We start from the raw sequence: 25,062 nt of genomic DNA on the forward strand, positions 1-25,062 counted from the left end.
GCTGGAGCCTGGCAGATAATAAAAATTTGGGTGTTAACTATTATTCACTTAACCAGTGTTTCTAGAACTCCCAGTATGTATTGGGCACACTTTTCCCATTAAATATTCATCTACAAGAACATTGTCAATGGTTGTATACTATTCCATGAAATACATATGGATATACCTTGGTACAGTGATTTTTAAAAATCTATTTAAATTCATGTTAGTTAACATATAGTGTAATAATGGTTTCACGAGTAGAATTTAGTGACTTCATCACTTACATATAACACCCTGCTCATCCCAACAAGTGCCCTCCTTAATGCCCATCACCCATTCAGCCCATCCCCTCCACCTATCTCCCCTCCAGCCACCCTCTGTTTGTTCTCTGTATTTAAGAGTCTCTTATAGTTTGCCACCCTCTCTGTTTTTGATTCTTAAATTTTAACCTGCATCAGAAGGGCTTATTAAAGAAGATTACTGGACCCACCTATAGAGTTTCTAATTGAGGAGGCCTGAGGCACTTTGTAAGAATCTGCATTTGTAACAAGTTCCCAGGGGCTGCTGTTGCTGACACTCTAAAGGTCACTATGTTAATATTTTTAACTAATGTCATATTTTTAAATATTTAAATAGTTTTAGAAAGCTTTTGGGCAACCAGAATTCTTAGCAGTCACTGACAGGTAACTGTGGATTAGTTTATCAGATAAATGAGGAAAATGATTTGGACAGTGTCTAAGATCCCTATGTCAGATACCTGTTAAACATTTCTTCCAATCCTCCTAGCCTCACTTGTGTTGTATTCTGGCCACTGTTGTAGGGACCAGTTGAGGGAGAGCTCAGATCAGCCTCATGCAGTTGCAGTGAGCTGTGCCGCACGTCAGGCCTAGCTCTTGCATTACTCAGTACTCACCTTAGAGTTTTTTTATTGATGCCTCAGCTTGGATTCCTGAGATATTTACTAGGCTTGCACGTTGTACTATCCAAGGCAGTTATGTGCCCCCACCCTGCCTTTCAGGTCGCCACTCTTCATAATGCATCCTTCACCCCTCTCCCAAACCTTCCCTAGGATCACACTTTCCAATCAAGTGTGGCTGTTAAGGCTTAATCTCAGGCTCTGCTTTGTGAGGAACCTGGGCTGGGCAATCCTTTTCAGTGTAAAATTTAAGTTTTCTAACTGGTTTCCCCCATGATTGCTTAGTGCGAGAAAGGCAGAAAATAAGAAGAGTTCTAAAATTGGGATAAATGGATCAGGTTTTAAGAAGTCTGAGAACTCTCTCAAATTGAATGCAAAATTGTGTGCATGTGTGCATTTTTTTTTTCCTGAGAGAAGTCCATTGCATTCAACAGATCATCAAAATAAACAGTCAGTAACATGGAGAGAAGAAAAAGGAAGGAAAGTAGAAATTTGGGTTATAAGGCAGTGTTTGAGACAGTAGATAGAGATGGGACACGTTAGTGTAGATTCTAGGTAGCTGGAGGGTGGTAGTTGGGGGATGAAGAGGAAAGAGTGAAAAAAAAAAGGAAGTAGGAGTAGATGGAAAACAGGTTTCTCTGATTTACAGCTGGACCTAGCTGGGAAGCTTCTCTGGCATTCACTGCAGTCTTTTACCACTGTTCAGATAGCCCATGCTGAATGAACATCTGCTTCAGAACCCACTTGTCTTGCTATTGCTTGGTTTCCTGATTTGTTAAAGAAGGGGATTGACATTAAGAATTGCTAAAGAACTTTTAGCAAGAAAATACTTGCCTCCTCCTCCTTCATGTCCTTATGGTTTGACTTCTGGTGGTTTTTATCTTAGGAAAACCTAGAATTTTTTGGTTTTACCACTGAGTGGAGGAACCCCAGTGTGGTACTTAGCTGGAGCCCTACCTATCCAGCCCTCACCACCTGAAGTATCATGCTGGAAAGAAAATTATGTTAATTGAATTTTGGGGCATTGTGCCTTTGGAGCAGGCAACCAGAGAGTCATATCTAATTTACATACTGATAAGAGTTGAAAAATGATGCCTTCTAATGAACAAAATGCCCACAACTTGTCTGGCTTAACAATTAGCATAAAAGTGTTCATCACATTGGCATACAGTTAGAAGGCTGGGGAAATTTGACTCTAAAAATTCATTGAAGCAGAGTTCTCTCTCCATTTTTGGTGTCTGTGTAGTTTATAGTTATTTTGACAGGCCTGAAAGCAGAAACCAGAATCTGATTCAAGACCAGTGTTTGATACTAGTGGTTGGTTGTATTTGTTTGATTGGTGATAGCCCTAGAGAGTGAGAAGAGAAATCCCCAACATCTATAACATAGTAGCTCATGGTGACATTGGCTAGAAGAGCCTGGTTTGAGGAGGACCAATTTCTCCCTTCCTACCCTTTGAATGTAGGGGCTCAACAGCTCTAGGCTGGCCATACTTCTACAAGCTTCACATGACTGTTTAGAAATGAAAGATTTATTTTCATAATGCTGCCCAGATGCTTCGATTGACTTCTGCCCACCACCAGAATTGACAGGTTGTTTTAGCCTCAGCTCTCTTTGGCCTTCCCAGGTGTGTGTGTGTGTGTGTGTGTGTGTGTGTGTGTGTATGTAAGACTACTGTGAATTTGTACATGAATGTCCATAGAAGCACTATTCACAATAGCCCAAAGTGGAAACCACTCAAATGTCCATCAACAGATGAATGTATAAACAAATCATGGTATATCCAAACAATGGAATATTGGTCAGCCATAAGCTAGAATGAAATACTGTCATGCTACAATATGGATGAATCATGAAAAAATTATGCTAAGTGAAAGAAGCCAGACACAAATGGACAAATATTTCATATTTCCATTTATATGAAATATCCAGAATAGGTAAATCCATAGGGATAGGAAGCAGATTGGTGGTTGCTGGGAGTTGCGGAGGGAAGGGGGCTGGGAAGAAATTACTTAATGGGTGTGGAGTTTCCTTTCAGGATGATGAAGAGGTTTTGACACTTGATATAGGTGGTATATATACAACATTGTGAATTAACTAAATGCCAATGTATTGTAAACTTTGAAATGGTTAATTTTATGTCATGTGAATTTCATCTCAGTAAAAATGAAAACCAGATTCTTCTGAATGCAGTGTGGAGACTGGGTTAGAAGGGTAGATTTCAAAACTATTGTAACAGTCCAGGTGAGAAATTCTGATAGCTTCGACAAAAGTGGTGCCTGTGAAGGTAGAAAGGAGCAGATGGCTCCGAGAGATATTGAGGTAATTACGAAAAACTAATGACCAACCCTCATATCACAGAAACCCCATTGTTGGTGTCAAAATAAAAGAATAAAAGGGAAATGAGAGGAATTCTTCTCTGGGGGTTTTAGCTGGATTTCTTGCACTAGACCCTTAGAGCTCCTTGATTTTATAGCTACACATATAGTTAATGTATTTGGTATTGGCAGCCATTGTGTAGCTATGTCACAGGCCATTTTAGGCTTTATGGGGAAAAATTTCTTGGGAACTTGTGTACTGGTCACTTTTCTACCATCTTATTGTTTCTGAGAAGCCTGTCTGTAATTGAGGAGCAAACATACCAGAGACACCCATCCAGTCCTGGATGGTCACATCACACCCCCAAGGAAGCTAACAGCTTACACTTTGATGTGCAGTTGGCACAGATGAGTCAATAAGCTTATTGAAACAAGAGGGAAAAATCTTTGGCATGTTTTCCCTGAGCACCCTCAAGAAAGTGCAAATTAAAGAAAATGGTTCAAACTGACCATATGTAATTAGACCAGGGGAATTCTCTGGTCTATATTAAGTCTCTCCCCATATTAAGTCTCTCCAAGATTAGCTTTGGGGATATATATTTAGTTTCTACTGTAGAAGAGGATCTTCAGTATCTTCTGTTTTTATTGTAAAAAATAGATTGAGGCATTCATTGACTGGCCATAGAACAGTCTAGCAGAGCCCATTAGTATGAGTGCATCACATCTGAAATTGTTCCAAAGTCCTGTTTCCCTTCCCAATCTTATCCTCTTTCTCTGTAATGAAGATTATTATTTAAAAAAAAATTGTCCCAAAGCGAGGCAAGTCCCAGTGGTTATTTTTTATCATGAATTAATCTCCTTCCCGAGAGATTGAGGGCCTTCTGGGTGGGTCTTGCTGCTAATACCATCCTATGTATACAATTATTTTCTAATAAGCATAGCCTCTATCATTGCTGCTTATAGCTTAATTATATTACTTAGGACAAAGACTGGCCCAGGCCTAGTTAAAGACAGTTCAGACATTAAACCCTAGCTGTCCACCAGGAGCAGGACAACACTTCTGGGAATGGAATGTTAAATGGACATGTGTATTGAGCCCTCTGTATCTGTTCTGCTTGTACAACACTTTGCTCTTGGCCCAAAGACTGGCATTTCCAAGGGCCCTGGTGCTTGCCTCATGTAGACTGAAATGTAAACAGTGGGATGCTCCTGACTTCTGTCCTATGTGTATGTTAAAAAGCGGTAGAAGGGGGGCGCCTGGGTGGCGCAGTCGGTTAGGTGTCCGACTTCAGCCAGGTCACGATCTCGCGGTCCGGGTTCGAGCCCCGCGTCAGGCTCTGGGTCGATGGCTCAGAGCCTGGAGCCTGTTTCCGATTCTGTGTCTCCCTCTCTCTCTGCCCCTCCCCTGTTCATGCTCTGTCTCTGTCTCTCTCTCTCCCAAAAAAAATAAATAAATGTTGAAAAAAAAAATTAAAAAAAAAAAAAAAGCGGTAGAAGGTGTGGTAATAGTCACACAATAGAAGAAGCCAGAAAAATCAGCAGTGAAACCTAAATATATTTAAGAAAAAAATGATAGGAGAGGGATTTTCAAAGTATAACTTTGGAAAATTTTAGAGAAAAAATATTTTTTCTTTGAGCTTTTTAAATTACCGAAGTCATGCATGAATAAATCATAGTTATAAAAATTTTGGTTGCCACAGATATAGCTGATTATTTGCATTATTGACTGCTACCAATACAGCAGTCACCTTTTACTCCCCATACCCCCATCCCACCCCAATAACTTCACTAATAATAGAATTCCTGAGCAAAAATGAAATTGGTTGAGCCTTAACATGCCCTGAAGCAATTTGGGCCTGCTTTTGAACTTACCAGAAGCTGAATATTTTTTCAAAAACTTTATGTTATTCCACTTTAAAGGACCCCTGGTCTAGTGTTGGCACAGAATTGTGTAAGGCCTTGAAGCTTTTAAAAGAATAGTGATGTCATGAGAAATCCAATGACATGGTTAGACCATGAAGCGGTTAAATCTCCAATGAAGAAAGGAATCTGACTCTTAGGTCAAAAAGACACAAATAATAACACCCAGCCTTTGAGAACTGGAGCAACCCTTTGCGGGTCATTTGTCCCCATTTTATGAATGAGGAAACTGAGGTCTTCCAAGATAAATACTTTCTCAACACTGATGCTCCTGTTGTGCAGAATTCATCCCTGATATTTATTTATTTAAAAAATGCTTTATTTATTTTTAAAAAATGCTTTATTTTATTTTTTTTTAATGTTTATTTATTTTTGAGAGAGGGAGAGACAGAGTTCAAGCTGGGGAGGGGCAGAGAGAGAGAGAGAGGGAGACACATAATCCGAAGCAGGCTCCAGGCTCCGAGCTGTCCGCACAGAGCCCAATGGCGGGGCTTGAACTCACGAACTGTGAGATCATGACCTGAGCCGAAGTCAGACGCTCAACTGACTGAGCCACCCAGGTGCCCCCCAAATGCTTTATTTTTGATAGAGGAAGAGAATGTGAGCATAGGAGGGGCAGAGAGAGAAGGGGATAGAGAATCTGAAGAGGGCTCTGTGCTGACAGCAGAGAGACTGATACAGGGCTTAAACTCATGAACCGTGAGATCATGACCTGAGCTGAAGTCAGATGCTTACCTGACTGAGCCTCCCAGGCTCCCCTCATCCCTGATATTTAAAGTGGTGCTTTTTACCAATCAAATTTGATTTTATTTTATCTTATTGATTGACTTGGCTTCATCATCCAGTTGACCTGAACACACTTAGCTAATTCATTCAACAAATATTACTTGAGAATCCATTGTTACCAGGCCCTGGGAGGACCAAGTAGGGAGACCAGGTCTTTCCCCTCAAGGAGCCCACCAAAGACACAGTGATGGTATTAAGTCCTGTAATGAAGGCAAAAACACATTCTTATTTTTATGCTTTTGAGGGTTTTTTTCTGCTGCTAATTCTCTTCCCACTCCTTTCTATCCCTTGCACTACTCAGTGACAACTATCTTTCCAGACTAGCCTGTGCTGATCTCTCTCCTCTTGTGTCCTTGTTATGCTTACATTTAAGGTACCAACATTTTAGAGGTTGATTCTTGTATTAATCAGGATAGCCAAAATTCCTCTTGAGCAACAAACAACCTCCAAAATCTGTGGTTTTGCAAATACAACAGTATTTCTCATTCACACTAAGTCTCCCTTGGAGGTCAACAGGGAACCTTTGTTTGTCTTGTCACTCTGGGATCCTGGCTGGCAGAGGCCCTATTCTGACATGCACCTCCATGATGAATGCCACATGGGAGGGAGGTTGGGGCTGAGTGCCACTAATTAAATGCCTTCATGGAAAAAAATGACACCTATCCCTTATTCACATTGCATTGCAAAATACTGGTTATATAGCTAAATTTCTCTTCAGGGGATGGAGAAGTGCATTCCTTTCTTGTATGTGGGAGGAGGAGAATCTGGATACTTAAAAAGAATTTTTTTTAATCATTAAGAGAGAGAGCACAAGTGGGGTAGGGGTGGAGAGAGAGGGGGATAGAGGATCTGAAGTGGGCTCTGCACTGACAGCCGGATGTGGGGCTTGAACTCACGAACTGCAAGATCATGACCTGAGTTGAAGTCATACACTCAACAGACTGAGCCACTCAGGTGCCCCTGGATACTTTTGAACATATATATAATTAACACAATTATATAGTCCTTATTAGTGTGCTGGTATTTCCAGCATGTGCATCTTAACTTTATCAAACTGTAAGAATTGCGAAGGTCAATGACTGTGACCTTCTCATTTTGTAAAACCCGTAGTGTCCACCAGAGGGCCCCAAACCAGGCACTTATTACTTTTATGTTTGACCTGAGATTCTGTGAAATCATGTTTAATTAAGCCCAGTTTATGTTATCTTCAGATTCTGACCTTACCATATGGATCAAAAGCTTTAGAGAAAGCTAAGGCCTGGTTTGTGTTTCTTGCTAGCACAGTCAAGTAAGGGGCTTCCAGGCAGGAAAGCTGAACTGAAGCCTCTTCTCATTCCTGGATCTGTCTGAATGCCTCCAGGGATTGTCAGTCACTTAACACCACTCCCAAACAGTCATTTGTTCAGCTTATAACGAACCAGGCAAGGTGACCACCCACATATATCAAGAAGCAGAAGAAATGAACATTCCAGAGGACCTTTGAGATTCCTTCTGAGATTCCTTAAAGTTTCTTGTGGGGAAGATGATAATGAGATAGAGCCTGCACCTTTAAGCTCGCTGAAATACCCCGAGCCCCAGAGTCAGCTAACAGTTGGCCAGTCATCTTCATGATGAATCTACATCTTGGGCTCTTGAGTCTCATTTGTCCTTGCACCCATCCACCTAGGCCTTTTCACAGTCACCCAATTTCTGACCTCTTACCTGTGATGCCTCCTAAACCTAGGTGCTTCAGACAGATTAATCTTTATGTGCTTTTTCAATCTTTAAGTTTTTGTTCAACGTGTATTTTAAGGGGAGGCTTCCTGGAGGAGAATAGAGAAGCAGGGTAGCTGATAGTAGTGCTCAGATTCCCCTCTGTTGCCCTAAAAAACTCAGCTCTGGCCCTGGATTGGTTACCTATGGCCAACTGTGTAACAAAAGACCCCAAAATTAGTGGCTTTAAAATAAGAACCATTTAGTATTTCCCATGCGTCTGTGGGTTAGGCGGGCTCATTCACACATCTGTTCAGCTGGTGAGTGTGAGGAAGGCTGCCTGGTCTGGGGTGGCCACAGTTGGGATAGCTGAGGTCTCTGTGGGCTTGTCACATGCACATGCCCCACATACCTCCCTAGAGGCTACCTCAGGCATGTTCTCAGGCTAGCCTACACATGTTCTCATGACAATCACAGAGAAACAAGAGGACATAGAAATGCTCAAATACTGTGTAAAGCCTCTGTACGTGTCAGGTTTGCTACTGCCCCATTGGCCAAAGGAAGTAACATGGTCCAGCCCTATATGACAGTGGAATGGGGTCCTACAAAGTCACGGGAGGCCATTAATTGAGACCATTAATGCAACCAGTCTACCACAGGCCTCAAACGTGCACATTCCACACTACAAAACCAAAGCCCTGTAATGATCAAGACCCACTAGCTCAGAAACCAGTTTATTATGGAAAGAAATTTGTATGTGGTTGCTGCACATTCAGGAAACTACTAGGATTTCACTGTGGGTGACTGGGAGCCAGCTGAGAGAAATAGGAATCATGGTGGGGTATAGGACCACTGGACACTTACTTCATTTGCATCTGATACTCTGGCTCCTCTGAATTAATAGAATACCTTATTGAGTGATGAGGAATTGGTCACTGTCATTATCATAGTCATGCATTTGCAGAGAGATGGTGAAACTGATGTCTTTCCTTTTGCCAGGACTTGAATTTGCAAGGGAAGGGCAGGGAATGCAGAGTTTTCCATATTATGGCTTTATCCCCTAAGGAGATGCCGTCAGTTTCAGAGAGCCAAATAATGTCCTCAGTCAGAATTCAAGAGCCACTAAAATGATGTAATGCAAACAGTTTTTTATCAAAGGCTGTAGAAACCAATTTATACACTGTGCCTTTTTGACCCTCTCTACCATTCTAGCCACAGGAGATAAATGATAAATATTATTAAAATATTACACAGCTCCAGAGGGAGTCTAGAACCTCTTCAACACTGCATTTATATCATGTCATAAAACTTCTCTTTAATTTGGCAGGAAAAGTTTTTTGTTTTTTTTTTCCCCAATGGTTTTTGGAGTCTGCAAAGAAATGCCTTGTTTAAAGTGAGTTGCTTATCTCATCTGCACTGGGACCTGCCTGACAGCTAGGCGTACCATGTTAACTGAATCTCACACGCAATGCCAGGGGCAAGCAGGCTGTTGCTTAACAAGGATGCATAATAGCTAATTGCATTTTAGGCCATTGGTTTGTCACTGTGACAGTGCCAAGTAACGGTTTCAGAAGCAAAGCAATGAGGCCAATTCTGATTCACTTATGAGCCTGAAAATCATAAAACAGCCTGCTCCCTGGGAATATGATGTTCCCAAGGATTTTGGCTTGTACTGTACTGTATCCTGTCCAGTGCTAGACTTGACTGAAATGTGTGTCTGGAATATATTATGGATCCTTGATGTCAATCATCAATTGTCATAATCCTCAAATGCACTTGCTTAGTCTTTCCCCACATTCTGCCTCAACAGCCTGTAGAGACAAAGCCTGCGTATGAAGAAGGCAGTGTTTAACCTCCCTAATTAACGGCTTTGGATGAAAGAACATCTCCAAGGTGCTCAGAGGAAGAGATTCTAAGGAGATTTATGCATCTCTCTTTTAAGATGCTTTGCATGCTGTGTATAATTTGCAAGTACATAAGGAAGTGAATGCTCAGAATATAATATTCAGAGCTCATCTATTTATGTTTGTATTTATTAAGTTCTTTGTAAATCTCAATTTAGCAGATGTCTTCTGACTCAAAATAAAGCTCTTCATGAGGGAGTCAGTGTGGCTGTACAACAAAAGTCACATTATCATTTGAGTACAAATATTTGCAAAATAGAACAAACTGGAAAATTGAGGGAAAAAATACCCACTGGAATTTGTGACTCATTAAATTCTCATGTGCATGACATATTGTGAAAAACTTTGTTCAGTTCTTGGTTCAAAGGATTCATTTCCTCCTCCCTTCTTGGCTTTTGGCACTAATAAAAACTTCATGGGAGTGTGTGTGTGTGTGTGCACATGAGCATGTGCACAAGCATGACACACTCCACTCTTTTCATATTAGAATGTATTTCTAGAAGACGTTATAATGTATGTCTGTTGTATTTCATGTTCTAAGGTCCCAAAAGCACATGGAAAGGTCCCTGGTCCATCAGCAGACATTTTCTCTGAAGGGGCATTACCATGAGTTGTGCTCATAACAGCCTGAGCCTCACCCACGGCCAAATTCTTGTCCCTACGGAAACTTCTGTGTCTGTTTCATGAGACATTTCTCCAGTCGCCACCTCCTTCCTCTCTTCTGAACTTGCTTGTTCTGCCACTAAATGCCATTCTGTTACTCCATGTGTGATACCAGGTTATCTCAATTCTGGTTTTAGTTCAAGATGTTGACATTCAGATCTCTATCAGCTTCATGTTTTGTAACCTATGGGAAGTCTTGTCTCACCTCTGCATTTATCTGAGGCTTAAGAGGTCCTGGCTTTTCCAGGAGGTAGATTTAGGCAGAAAGTGACACCAAGATGGAAAAACATATCTCTCTAGGGCTTCAGCCTTACAAGGCTAATTGTGTTCACCCAAAATAAAAGTCCCTTATTATGGTGTCTCCACCAAGGAAAGGATCCAGATAATTTTCAGTTTGGTTTATATTTTTGGCCTCTGTTACCTCTAGAGCCAAGAATTCCATAAGTTTACTACCCTCTGTGTAAAGTAATACTTACTTTTACTTCTTCTAAGATATTATTCTTCAAATCTTGGTTAGAGAATTCTGAGGCTCTGGACCTTGAAGAATCCATTGCCACTTTTCTGGATTTATAAGTATATATGAGTTACCTTCAGTATTTCCTTTCATCTTTGAGTTTATGGATTTGAGAATCTTATTTATTATCATTGTTTTACACTTTTTCTATTCATGAAATATGTGAATACAGATGCCTGGCCAGCAGTTCTTTCTATAGGGTATTTAGAAAAGAACTGCTTTTATTTGTAGTTGCCATTAGTAGGAAATGCCTCTGTTTGAGGTTCAGTCTCCTCACTCATTGTCTTCTCCAAATAAACTCCCCCACCATGTCTCACATCCATGTTTCTTTGTCCTGAATATTTGCCTGAGGCTTATACTGTATGATACTGCATTTATCTTACTGAAGCATTTTTAAAAAAAATTTTTTTTTCAACGTTTATTTATTTTTGGGACAGAGAGAGACAGAGCATGAACGGGTGAGGGGCAGAGAGAGAGGGAGACACAGAATAGGAAACAGGCTCCAGGCTCTGAGCCATCAGCCCAGAGCCCGACGCGGGGCTCGAAGTCACAGACCGCAAGATCGTGACCTGGCTGAAGTCAGACGCTTAACCGACTGCGCCACCCAGGCGCCCCGAAGCATTTTTTTTTTAATGGACTGTCAATTGTTCTCTCCCTAGTGGCACATTGGTAGGGGAATTTATATCTTAGGAATCTTCCAAGTAGATGTAGGAAGTAAGCAGTTGGATATTAAGTTCTGGAGATCAAAGGGAAAAATCACAGGTAAATATAGAATTGGAGTCATCAGCATTATATGGTATTGAAGCCATGGGAATGGATAAGATCCCACAAGAAGATAACATAGAGGGCTGAGGGAAATGTTGGTGTAATTCAACTCACAATATGGCAATTCTGCATAGCTGATGTTCTGCTCATCTTTTGATAATTCTTTTTTTGTTTGTGTCTTTCCTCACTGCCTTTCATTTTCTAGTACCAAATTTCTTAGTCACTCTCAAATTTTGATTTTTAAGTTTAGTTGGTGGTTTCTTTCTTGTCAATTACGGTTCATTGAAAATATTGTCCAGAAAGTCTTTTCTTCCTCCCTGGGAGTCAGTTAATAACTATGCCTTTCCAAGAGCCTCTCCATTCCCTCCCACCACTGCTTCTTCTCTCACCTGGTTCAGAAATCCTGAAGAGAGTTGAACAAGAGTCACCGGTATCTCAGGATTAGCCAAAGTAATAAGGTCTAGTAGGCAAATATTTCTCAGAACCATGGTCAGCAGCACACATGTCCTGATTTCTATTCTTCTAATATTTAGTCCTTGCTGTACCTGTGAGTCTCCGTCTTCAGACCCTGGTCTCAGTCATTGTTTCTGCCTTTCTAGGGCAAACTAGCGGTGTCTATGTGGATAAACCATATTTCTCAGTGTTCTTCCCTGCTCTAGCCCACTATCATCTCTTCCTTAATCTTCATCAAAAGTCCTGGGAAAGTTGAACATGAGTTACTCCTAATATAGTAAATTGCCACATAGAGAAAACTTTATGTAAGGGCACACATGTAATGTGTATGATAAGTTCAAGTTTTAGCCAAGAGAAAATGGTTCTTCCGTATCTCCCAGTAGGTCTTCAGTTTGTGGGAGAGAGAAATGGACAAAGACTTTTAGAGAAGAGTAGCCATTGAGAGATGGCCAGGGAGGGAAAAAAAAATGCTCTTGGGACACAATTTTACCAACTGATTTACCAAGAAAGAACCATATACCAACCACAAATGAAATTTAACACCAAGGAGGGTTAAGAAACTTAAGAAGGAAAATGTAAGATCTGTAGTAGGTTCTGCAAAGAGAAAGAGTTATTTTAGCCTCACTCAGTTAGGGATGAAACTTGATGTCATGTTGAGGTCCCTAAAAACATGTAGAATTGCTTGAGCATGAGCTCTGTGGTACCTCACAAGATGCATTCAGCAATAGCTTCAGCTCTGAAGCCAGTGGAAGATCCCAGCTGCTTTTAGGATCGTCCTAATGTGGAATGGTGTTTAATCTTGGGTTTAGTGTTCATGGTCAGAGAGATGCTGACTCTGCTAAGTGACTTATAATTGTGTGCATACTGTCATTGGTGTGTCTCTGGAGGCATTCTTGTGAGTTTACAGAAATTTCTTAATGACTCTGTAAGAGATGTGGTGAGGTTTAGGAGTCAAATGATTTGATTACATGATAGCTCCCTGCTCTGTTCCTACACCCTAAATTAGAATATATTCTGGCCTATTTTCAATATTTTCAATTCATTGCTAGTTGGGGTGTGTGTGTGTGTGTGTGTGTGTGTGTGTGTATGTGTGTGTGTGTGTGTGTGTGTGTGTGTATAAATTTTTATGGTAAAATGAGAATGTCTATTTTCTTTCTTTTTTTTTTTTAAATTTTTTTTTCCAACGTTTATTTATTTTGGGGACAGAGAGAGACAGAGCATGAACGGGGGAGGGGCAGAGAGAGGGAGACACAGAATCGGAAACAGGCTCCAGGCTCTGAGCCATCAGCCCAGAGCCCGACGCGGGGCTCGAACTCACGGACCGCGAGATCGTGACCTGGCTGAAGTCGGACGCCCAACCGACTGGGCCACCCAGGCGCCCCGAGAATGTCTATTTTCAATTTGATAGAAAAGGCCACCCAGTTCTCCAGAAAAAAATAACTCTAAATTCACTTAGTAAAAACAAATTCTTATCAGGGCTTAACTGTAGTTGAAGGGTGGTGAGGGATAAAAAGAAATCTCTGTAGAGTCAGCAGGATTGTCCAACAAGCTTAAATTCATTGCCAGTATTCACTACCGAGATCTCATAGGATTCCATGGAAATAACTGGTGCATATAGCCCTGGATCCTGGCACTGTGCTCTTGGTGGCTTATGTCAAGTCAACATCAGTTCCTGCTTGCCAAACTCCTGCTCAGCTGAAGATCTGAAATGTTCATTCTGTGGGTGTAGTCCAGCCCTGTAATTGAACATAGCAATAAGAACCACCTTTGGGATGCTATCAGAGTGAAACTCCACCCATAGGTGATGCCTGGATTTAATCTGCTACCTAAAGGGATATTTCTTTAATAATCTGAAGGTGCTGTGTGCCTGGGAAGCTATAGCCTTTTTTTTTTTTAAGTCCTCTTGTCTTGGGGGGAAACTTATATCCCAGTTTCAAGTTTGTCCACCATAGCAATCTCAGCATCCCTCACAACCAAGCCAGCCCAAGAGTACCACCAACATATTTGAAACAGTCCATTCTTACGTGTAAATCTTCCTGTATTGCTGATAGATTTCCTTGGTAGGTATGCTACAAGCTAAACTATGGTCTCCTCTAAGTTTCCATAGAGTTTTAGGTGGAGAGAAAAAACCTCTGGTAGCATTATATTATTCACATAGAATCAGTTTCCTGATCCATTGCATGAAACAGAGTACACAGTGGGACAGATTTTCTTGAATGTGTCTCCCTTCCTCATCCAATTACTACCCTTTGGAGGCAGGGATACTGGGCTTATTGGGCCAGCTGCCCTCAAGATAGCACAATGGCATGAGATGAAAAGAGTGGACCCTTTCCAGGCTGGGTGTTACACATAGTCTTTAATCTGGGGAGCCACATTATAGGTACTGTATCCTAATTATTGCCTTGCAAGGATTAACTAGGTACGTGTACTAATCTTTGCCTTCCCTCCTATCAAAGATCACCTGCCTCTTTCTTAATAACTCTGTTCCTTCTTTTGCCTCCACTCTCTCCTACATCACCAGCTTCACTCTCTTGGCTGGCAGTTCCAATCAGCATATACATATTCTCTAAGATCTTGCATGTTGAAAAACTTTCCTTTGACCCCACTTGTCTGTTTCCTTGAATAGCTGAACTTTTGGAATGCATTATCTATATTTACTATCTCTGCTTCTTTACTTCTTATCTGTACTGTAACTCTAGGCAAGTTTCTGTGCCAGCACTCCACTAAAACTGGTTTCCTTTCACTAAAAATGATCTCCTTAAAGGTTGTCAATGTCTTCCATGTTGCCAATCCAGAGGACTATTCTCTGCCCTCATGTGATTGAACTTTTGAGCAGCATCAGCCACTCCATTTGTTAGTTGGTTGATCATCCTCTTCATCTGCCAACACTTTAGGCTTTGAAAGCACTAGATTTTCCTGTGTTTCCTCCAGCATCACTGGCCATTCTTTCTCAACCTCTTTTGCTGGTTACTCCTCCCATACTTAATATCTAAATGTTGGCACACCTTGGAGTTCAGTCGTGTGCTCTTTTTTTCCTACTCATACTTTTTTTTCCTGATATTTTAATATATTCCCTGGTTAAGTCTAACTTAGACCTATGCCCTGTGCTTCTTACTCACATATCCAGTTATTTGCCATTTCTTCCCTTTAGAATGTCCGACTTCTTAAACATAATGTGTTCAAAACTGAGTTTCTTTCTCTCACAAACCTAATATTCCTCTAGTGTTAACCCTCTCGGTAAATGGCACTACCAAACTCTCAGTTGTTCAAGCCAAAAGTATAGGAGTTATGCTTGATTTTCCTCTTTCCTTCAACTCTCCCTATGTGTTATTTAGCAGCAAATCTTGACTCTACATCCAAAGTGGATTTAAAAACCTATCTACTTCTTCCAATCTGCATTATTACTACTAGGTCCAAGTCATCATTATTACAATGTTTTGTTGAATAAATGAATGATTGAATAAATGAATGAGTAATTGTCTCTGGAAATGATACTATTCTAGAGCCTTTTCAATATCAGTTTGCTTTTACTCTGCTCAGAGATTTTTCTCCCATACCTGTCAACGATTTCCAAGCAAGAAAAAGCAAAGTACTAACTGCCCAAGCATCACATTTTGTATAAAGCTTGAAAGCACTATATTTAGAAAAAGTTGGCAGACATAAGCTCTTAAGTCCAATTACATTCTGGCATAGTGAAAGTACTAATGGAGACAGTGGGCTGTAGTTGATATCTGGACAGGGAGTTTCTGATCATTTGTATTATAGATGTCTATTAATAAACAGTCAGTTTTTGGAGAATAAAACATAGCAAATAAAATTTAGTAGATTGAGGAAGACCGACTCTTTTGGCTAACCTGGATTCACTCTATTATGAAGAATATTGATCATAAAATCTGATTTGATTTGGCAAGTCATATCATTAAGGAGTAGCCATGTAGACAGGCAATCTTACTTATGATAAATTAGACTCCTGCTATAAAATTCTCTAAGGTAAACAAATACTGAGTAAGGATTGTGATCTGCCTCTTTGCTGTAGGCCAGGAAGTATAACTCAGTCAAGTGCATGTCCACACTATTATGTTGTATCCAAATCTGCATTTTGATCCTGGACACTCACAGCATTGTCATTGTAATACAGTTATTGAACCCAAAGGAATTTGGTCAAAATGATGCTACCAATTTGATGTTCTTCTGTTTTTAAAAAATATTTCTTATATTAATATACTTTTTAAATATATATAGTTCTGTGGATTTTTAAGCCATGTAATATGTGCACCCCCACTCAGGGTACAGATGGTTGCACCACCCCACCCCAAAACATTCTGTTGTGCTTTTGCAAAATGTGCAAACATTCTGTTTGTTGCATGCATTAGGAGTTTGTTCCTTCTTCTTGATGAGTGTATTCTATTGCGTAGATATATCACGTTCTACTTATTTGCCAATTGCACTGGCTAAGTTTCCTGACTGTGAATAGGACTAGTTAGAGTGGACATCCTTGCCTTATCCTAGTATCAAACATTCAGCTTGTATCATTAAATATAATGTTAACTGTAGGTTTTTTGCATATGCCTTTTATCAGGTTGAGGAAGTTCCCTTGTATTTCTAGTTTGCTAAGAGTTTTTATCACAGTGGTTAGTTTTTTCAAATGCTTTTCCTGTATCAATTGATATGATCATGTGGTACTTCTTCTTTAGGACATCAACATGATGGATCACATGATTGAGTTTTATTATTTTTTTCTAGTTGATAGTTTTTTTATGAATATAATTTATTGTCAAATTGGCTTATGTACAACACCCAGTGCTCATCCCAACAAGTGCCCTCCTCAATGCCCATCACCCATTTTCCCTCTCCCCCATGCTCCCATCCACCCTTAGTTTGTTCTCTGTATTTAATAGTCTCTTGTGGTTTGCCTCCCTCCCTCCCTCTCTGTTTGTATCTATTTTTTTTCCCCTTCTGTTCCCTCAGGGTCTTCTGTTCAGTTTCTGAAGATCCACATATGAATGAAAACATGTAATATCTGTCCTTCTCTGACTGACTTATTTCACACAGCATAATACCTTCCAGTTCCATCCACATTGCTGCAAATGGCATGATTTCATTCTTTCTCATTGCCAAGTAGTATTCCATTGAATATATAAACCACATCTTCTTTATCCATTAATCAGTTGGTGGACATTTAGGCTCTTTCCATAATCTGGCTATTGCTAAAATTTTAAAATTGAACTAGACTTACATTCCCTGGGTAAATCCCCCTGGGTCATAGTATTTTATTCTTTTTATGTATTGCTTGGATTCAATTTACTGATATTTTGTTGAGAAATTTTGTATCTATGTTTTCATGAGGAATATTGGTCTTTATTTTATTTTTTTTAATATGAAATTTATTGTCAAATTGGTTTCCATACAACACCCAGTGCTCATGCCAACAGGTGCCCTCCTCAGTGGCCATCACCCACTTTCCCCTCCCTCCCACCCCCATCAACCCTCAGTTCATTCTCAGTTTTTAAGAGTCTCTTATGGTTTGGCTCCCTCCCTCTCTAACTGCTTTAATTTTCTTTTATTCTCATCATCTGGTTTGGTATCAGGGTAATGGCCTCTGGCCTCATAATGTGGTGGGAAGTGTTCTCTGCTCTTTTACTTTCTAAAAGAGATTTATAGAATTTGCATAATTTCCTTTTTAAATGTTTGGTAGAAATCACCAGAGAAGACATCTGGATCTGAAGATCATTTTTGGGGGGAGGTGTTTAACTATTAATCAATATCTTAATAGTTATAGGACTGTTCAGGTTATCTATTTCATCTTGTGATTAATTTGTGTTTTGGGGAAAATTTGTCCATTCCATGTCAGTTGTCAAATTTATAGGCGTAGTTCGTACTATTCCCTTATTATCCTTTTGATGTCTGTGTGTCTGTGATGATAATTTGTGTCTTGGTGTTGATAATTTGTGTCTTCTCTATTTTTTTCTTTGTGTCTTGTTGGAGGTCTATCAGTTTTATTTATCTTTTCAAATAATCAGCTATTTGTTTCACTAATTTTTTCTCTTGTTTTTCTGTTTCAATTTCATGGATTATTGCTCTTTATTATTTCCTTCCTTTGGCCTGCTATGGTTTCATTTAGCTATTCTTTTCAAGTTACTTAAGGTAGGACCTCAGATTTATCTATTTGAAACCTTTCTTCTTCTCTAATGTAAGCTTTTAATGATATAAATTTCCCTATAACTGCTTTAGAGGCATCCTATGAATTTTAATGTGTTTTATTTTTCACTTTTACTCAGTTTAAATTAAAAAAAAAATATTTCCTTGAGATTTCCTCTTTGAACCAGGGATTGATTATTTACAAGTGTGTTGTTTAATTTGTAAGTGTTTTTGAGGATTTTTCTATTATCTTTCAATTACTGATTTCTAGTTAAATTCTGTTATGGTCAGAGAACTTGCTTGCATGATTTCAATTCTTCTAAATTTGTTTAGGTTTATTTCTAAATAAATGATAAATATTCAATGTGCACATGAAAAAATATGTATTTTAGTGTTACTGTTTTCTAAATATTTTTAGATTTACTGGTGGCACTCAGTACTCTATATATTTACTGATTTTCTATCTACTAATTTTATCTATTATCTACAGAGAAGTGTTGAAATCTCCAAACATAATTATGGGGTTTTTTTTCTATTTCTTCTTCCAATTTTGTCAGTTTCTGCTTCAAGTATTTTGAGGTTGTGTTTGTAACTGCATGTACATTGAGAAATGTATGTCTTCTTGGTGAACTGACCCTCTTTATTACTGCATAATGTCCCTCCTTATCTCTGATAATTTTCTTTGCTCTGAAGTTACTTTGCATGATATTCACATGGTCACTTTATCACTGTTGTTTTCATTAGTGCTCACATGGTATAACTTTTTTCATCCTTTTACTTTTGTATCACTTCTTGTGTCACTTCTTGTATCACTATATTTGAAGTGAGTTTCTTATACATAGTATAAAGCCAGGTAGTTGTATTTTTTCTTCTAACAATCATCGTCTTTATTTTTTTAATTTAATTTAATTTAATTTTTTCCTTAAAGATTAGTTTATTTTTTCATATCTTAGGGGAGGGCAATTTTAATTGTTGATACTGTTTCTTTCTTAATTATTCATTTACTGGGGTTTTTAAAAGCCTGAAGCAATTTTGATACTTATGTTTTTCCAGAAAATTATCCATTGTACGTAAGATTTCAAATTACACATAAAGTTGTTCATTTTATTTTGTTACTTTTTAGGTGACAATCTTCATCTTTAAAGTACATGTAAAACTAATGTAATTACTGATGTGTTTGGATTTAGGTTAACCATTTTATTATTTGTTTTTTTGTTTGTTCTCCATGTCTTTTGTTCCTATGTTTCTCCTTTCCTGCTCCTTCTGGGTTATTTGAACATCTTTAGTACTCCATTTTAATTCTACTTTTGTTTTGGAAGATGGTGATCTTTGTGTCATTTTTTGAATTATTGTCGCAGGAAATATTGTTCATTGATGTTTAAAGAGTTTCTTTTCCATTCCTTTAAGTTGAATACTACTACTGCTAACAGCAGCTATGATTTAGTAGGCACCTGATATATGCCCTTTCCATATGTAATCTGTAATCTTTATAACAATGCTCCATGGTTAAGTAATTTATTTTATAGCTGAATAAAATTGAGAATGAAAGGGGCTTAAATGTCTTACTCAAAGTCACCTTGATGGTAAGGAGGGGAGTCAGCAGGCCAGTCCCCATCTAACTCCAAAGACTATGTTCTTTCCATGACAACTTTCACAAATTTGGCATACAAGACTTCAAGATATAGGATTTTGCTAATTATCATGGCTATGAAGTTTCTTGACTGTTAAAAAAAATGATCAATGTAAAACACATTTTGTGTTATGGCAGATAATCCATTTTCCATCAGCTGCAAGTCTTGTGTGGGAAAGTCACCCCCTCCCCCGACTTGTGACTAGGAAACTTACAGATCACAAAACTTTGGTTAAAGTTCCCTGCCAATCTGTCCCCAGCTATAAGTAATACTATACTACTAGTTTGGATTTATTATAGATAGTTTAGTTGTACTTGATCATTCTCCCTTTCTTTTACTCCAGATGTTGTATCCCAGTATCTCTTGAGCCTTATTGTTATGTTGGGATTGTATATTGATACAGTGATCTGTTGTCCCCATTTTTATTGGCTCATAAAGCTTCATAAAGAGCAGATGGTGTATATTTGCATCTGACGTTAAGTCCTATGACTCTGCCAGTGGATGTTTTTATAATGCCTGCTGTATTTATCAAGTAAACAGTGTTGCCAAGAGTCACCCACTTGCTGTTTATGCTGGGTATTCAAGCTCCAAGGGATGCTGTAACTACACACTCTGTAAGTTTGGCATTTTCCAGGAACTTTGTGTTAGGTAGTAGAGATGGTCCATTAAGCCACTTAGATACCATGCATCAATTTTATTTTGCTGGTGATAATCAGGAGATGGTCCATTTATCATGAGGCATACATTTTGATTTGATTATCTGAATGTGTTCTGCCCTATTTAATAACACTGTTTTCGATGTTAACAAAGGAAAAGGAAACAAGCATTTGTTGAGTGTGTACTACATAGAGTTACTTTGCATGTATTATTTACAGTAATCCTCTCAATGAATCTGAAGTCTAGATACATTTTTACAGATTATTTCACAGATTATGTAATTTGTGCCACAGAGATTAAGTAATTTATGCAAGACCATATAGGTTAGAATTGGGGGAATGATATCTAGTTTAAACTACAGGACTCCAAACTACATAAACATTCTGGTAGAGCAAAGTATCTGCTTTACCATCTTTTCCCCATGCTGGTTGTCATTAACCATATATCTCTAGAAAAATTCTGCCTTTTCCACTATTTTAGATCAGACTCATGGTTTTACTTCTATGCCATAAAAAATAATAACCAACAAAAGCAAAATAGTATAATGATTGATAGTTACAGACTTTGGAGTCGGACTGTCTGCGTTCAGACTCCAGTTCTGCTATTTATGAGCTGTATAATTTTGAGCAAATTATTTAATTTCTCTGTGCCTCAGTTTCCTCTTCAATAATAACAGTACTTACCTCAGAGGCTTGTTATGAACACTAAATGAGTTAATATTTGGAAAGATCTAGAATAGTGCCTCATACATTACAAGTACTACACACATATGCTTGTCAAATAAGTAACATTTATCTGTCATTGATTGTGTATGGGGTTCTCTGTTAAGCACTTTAGATGTAATACCAAATATGTGGAAGGTACTATTATTATCTCCATTTTATGAATGAATATACCAAGACTTAGAAAGGATAACAGCTAGTCTAAGTAAGTCCACAAGTAAGTTCATTGTGGAAAACCAAAAAGAATATAGGAGAGGAGAATAAAACTTACCCATGATTCTATCACCTAGAGAGTATTGTGATTACATTTGGGGTATTTCCCTTATTTTATTCATATCACTGTAGATTATTGAAATCATATTGAATGTACAATTTTCCATTTTTGTGTTGTTTTTTACCATTATATTAAACATTTTCATCTTAACATATCTTTGATTTTTGTTGTTGTTGTTGTTGTTAACATTGTTACTGGTTACAGAATATTCCACCATTTGGATATATTTTATTTAACCCCTCATTAGATGATGGATATGAAGTTATTTCAGGCTTTTGTGCTAATAAATAATGTTACATGAATTTCTCTGTATTTTGGATTTTTTTCTCAGGATATGTTCTGAGCTTGGGATTACTGTGTCAAATAATCAGATATTTTTAATATCTCTTAAGTGCACAAATAAACTAATATTTTCAAAGGAACTTGTAAAAAATTGTAAGCAAAAATACAGATAAAATACAAAAAGAGAAGAATCAAGTTACCCAGATATAGGATTTTTTTAAAAATTAGATTTTTAATTTTGAGATAATTCTAGATTAACATACTTTGTTAAGAAATAATATAGAGAGATCCTGTCTGCCCTTGACTCCATTTCTCCCAGTGTTAACATCTTACAAAACTGTACTACATTATCATAACCAGGGTATCTCACTGATACAGTCAAGGTAGAGAGTATTTCTGTCACCACCGTGATCCCTTGTATTGCCCTTTCATAGTCATGCATATCTCCTCCCAATTCCCATCCCTGACTCTTGACAGTTACTAACCTGTTCTCCAACTCTATAGTTTTGTTATGTCAAGAATGTTGTATAAATAAAATCATAAAGTTCTTCTTGACTTTTTAGCGTTGGCTGTTTTTACTCAGCATAATTCCCTGAGTGTTAGGAATACCCTAAATTCCTTTAGATGAATTTAGATTCTTTGGAAGCTGTGCATGCCAGTAATTCATCCTTTTATTGTGGAGTACCAGTTCATAGTATAGATGTACCACATTTGGTTTAACCATTCACCCATTGAAAGGCATCTGGATTGTTCCCAGTTTGGGGCTATTACAAATAAAGCTATTATAAAATTTGTATATTGCTTTTGACATAAACATAAGGTTTTATTCTCTGGGGAAAATGCCCAAGTGTACAGTTTCTGGGTCATATGGTAGTTCCATGTTTAGTTTTATTTAAAACTGCCGAACTGTTTTCTAGAGTGGCTGTTTTATTTTTGATTCCAAGAAGCGATCTATGGATGATTTAGGTTTTTGCACCCTTGGCAATATTTGGTACTATTCCTGCTTTCTGTTGTAGCCATTCTGAAATGTGTGTAGTGTGTCTTATTGTGGTCTTAATTGGCATTGTCCTAATGGCTAACATTGTTGAACATCTTTTTGTGTTCTTATTTGCCATCTGTATACCCTCTTTGATGACATGTTGTTCATGTCTTTTGCTGATTTTCTAACTAGATTGTTTTTTAATGTTGAGTTTTTATATATTCTAAATTCTGGTCCTTTGTTGGATATGTGCTTTGCAAGTATTTTCTCCTAGTCTGTGGCTTGTCTTTTCATCTTCTTTAGAGGGTATTTTGTAGAGCAAAATTTTTATTCTTGGTGGGATCTCACTTACCAATTTTTTCTTGTATAAGATTATGCAAGTATAAGAATCCTTTGCTTGGCCCTAGATCCCAAAGATTTTCTCCTATTTTTTTCTAGAAGTTTTATAGTTTTATATTCCCCCCCTCCCACTCCCCACCAATCCTGGGGTCTTTTGATAATGACTGAAAACCTGCTAGACAAATTCTAAAAGGACTTCTACATTTTATGTTTAAGTCTGTGATTCATTTTGAGTTGATTTTTGTATGAGACAAAAGGCTTAAGTCAATGTTCTTCTTTTTTTCTTTGTTTTGTGTTGTTTTTGCCTGTGGGGTGGGAGCGATTCCTCCCACTTAATTCTTTTTCAAAATTGTTTTAGATTCTCAAGTTTCTTTGCCTTTTCATATAAATTTCAGAATCATTCTATCCGTATCTGCAAAATATCTTGCTGAGGATTTTTTATAGGGATTGCATAAAACTGTATGTCAGTTTGGGGGAGAATTAATGTGTTTCCTATTTTGAGTCTTTCTTTTTTTTTTTTTAATTTTAATTCCAATATAGCTAACATACAGTGTTGTATTAGTTTCAGATGAACAATAGAGTGATTCAGCAATTCTGTACACTACCCAGTGCTCATCATGTCATAAATGTACTCAGTCCCCTTAAGATTTCTGGGGCTGGTTTATTGGTTATGAATTTCTTTAACATTTGTCTGGGACACTCTTTAGCTCTGTTTCTCTTATGAATGATAGCCTTGCTGGATAGTCCTGGTTAGGTTTTTTTCTCTCAGCACTTCAAATATATCATGCCACTCCCTTCTGGCCTGCAGAGTTCCTGCTGAAAAATCAGCTGATAGCCTTGTGGGATTTCCCTTGTATGTACCTGTTTTCTTTTTTCTTGTTGTTTTTAAATTAAAAAGAATTTTTTTAAAGTTCATTTATTTACTTTGGGGGGAGACAGGGAGGGGCACATCCAGAGAGACAGAGAGAGGGACAGAATACAAGCAGGCTTCACACTGTCAGTGCAGAGCCCGATGTGGGGCTCGAATCCATGAACCATGAGACCATGACCTGAGCTGAAACCAAGACTGAGCCACCCAGGCACCCCTCTTTTACTGTTTTTAAAATCCTCTCTTTATCACTACTTTTTGCTGTTTTAATTACTACATGTTTTGGTGTGGACCTCCTTGGGTTGGTTTTGTTGGGGTCTTTCTGTGCCTCCTGGATCTGGATTTCTATTTCCTTCCCCCAGATTTGGGAAGTTTTCAGCTATTATTTCTTCAATAAATTTTCTACCCCCTTTTCTCTCTCTTCTCCTTCTGGGATCCCTATAATGCAAATGTTATTACACTTGATGGTGTTGCTTAGTTTCCTAAGTCTATTTTCATTTATTATTATTATATTTTCTCTTTCCTGTTCAGCTTTATTGCTTTCCATTACTCCATCCTCCAGGTCACTGATATGTTCTACTTCCTCTAGTTCTTATTTATTCCATCTAGTATAGTTTTAATTTCAATTACTGAGTTCTTCATCTCTGTTTTGTTTGTTTGTTTTGTTTTCTGTCTCTTTGTTAAGGATCTCACTGAGGTCCTCCAGTCTTTTCTCGAGTCCAGTGAGTATGTATATGATTCTCTATGCAAATTCTCTATTAGGCATATTCATTATTTCCATTTCACTTAGGTCTCTTGCTATGGTTTTGCTTGTTTTTTTCATTTGGGACATATCCTTCTATCTCCTTGTTTTGTCTAACTCTCTGTTTCTATGTGTTAGAAAAGTCAGCTACATCTCCTACTCCTGAAAGCAGTGGCCTTATGAAGAAGAGATCCTGTAGTGCCCTGTGGTGTGATGTTCCCTGTTCACCAGAACCTGGTGCTTCAGTACTGTCTATGTGTGTCCTATGTGCCTTTCTGTGGCTGTGCCACTTTTGGCTTCAGTCTAGTTGTCTGCATTGTTTCTCTTTGCCTGTTGTGGGCAGGGTTTGGTCCCTGTGTTGTTCATGGGCTTGTTTGGGGCTGCTTTGGGCTTGAGTTGAGTCAGACCAAGGGTTTGCCAGAGATGCAATAGCACCAAACTGCAGGACACTCTCCCTGTCTTGTCCCCTGAGAAGCTCTCACTGGTGGCAGGGACTGCAGTCAGACTGGATATCTGC

The 25,062-nt window shown here is 38.4% G+C and overlaps 1 non-coding gene across 1 annotated transcript; it reads right to left on the reverse strand.

Annotated features, from left to right (window-relative positions):
• Nucleotides 1-23,080: 23,080 nt before the first annotated feature.
• Nucleotides 23,081-23,141, reverse strand: LOC122469738. Its single transcript, XR_006293621.1, has one exon. It is a non-coding gene; the product is annotated as a U7 small nuclear RNA (small nuclear RNA).
• Between the last annotated feature and the right edge of the window lie 1,921 nt (nucleotides 23,142-25,062).

This window comes from Prionailurus bengalensis, chromosome B3 (assembly GCF_016509475.1).
Source record: "Prionailurus bengalensis isolate Pbe53 chromosome B3, Fcat_Pben_1.1_paternal_pri, whole genome shotgun sequence".
In the NCBI taxonomy this organism is placed as follows: domain Eukaryota; kingdom Metazoa; phylum Chordata; class Mammalia; order Carnivora; family Felidae; genus Prionailurus; species Prionailurus bengalensis.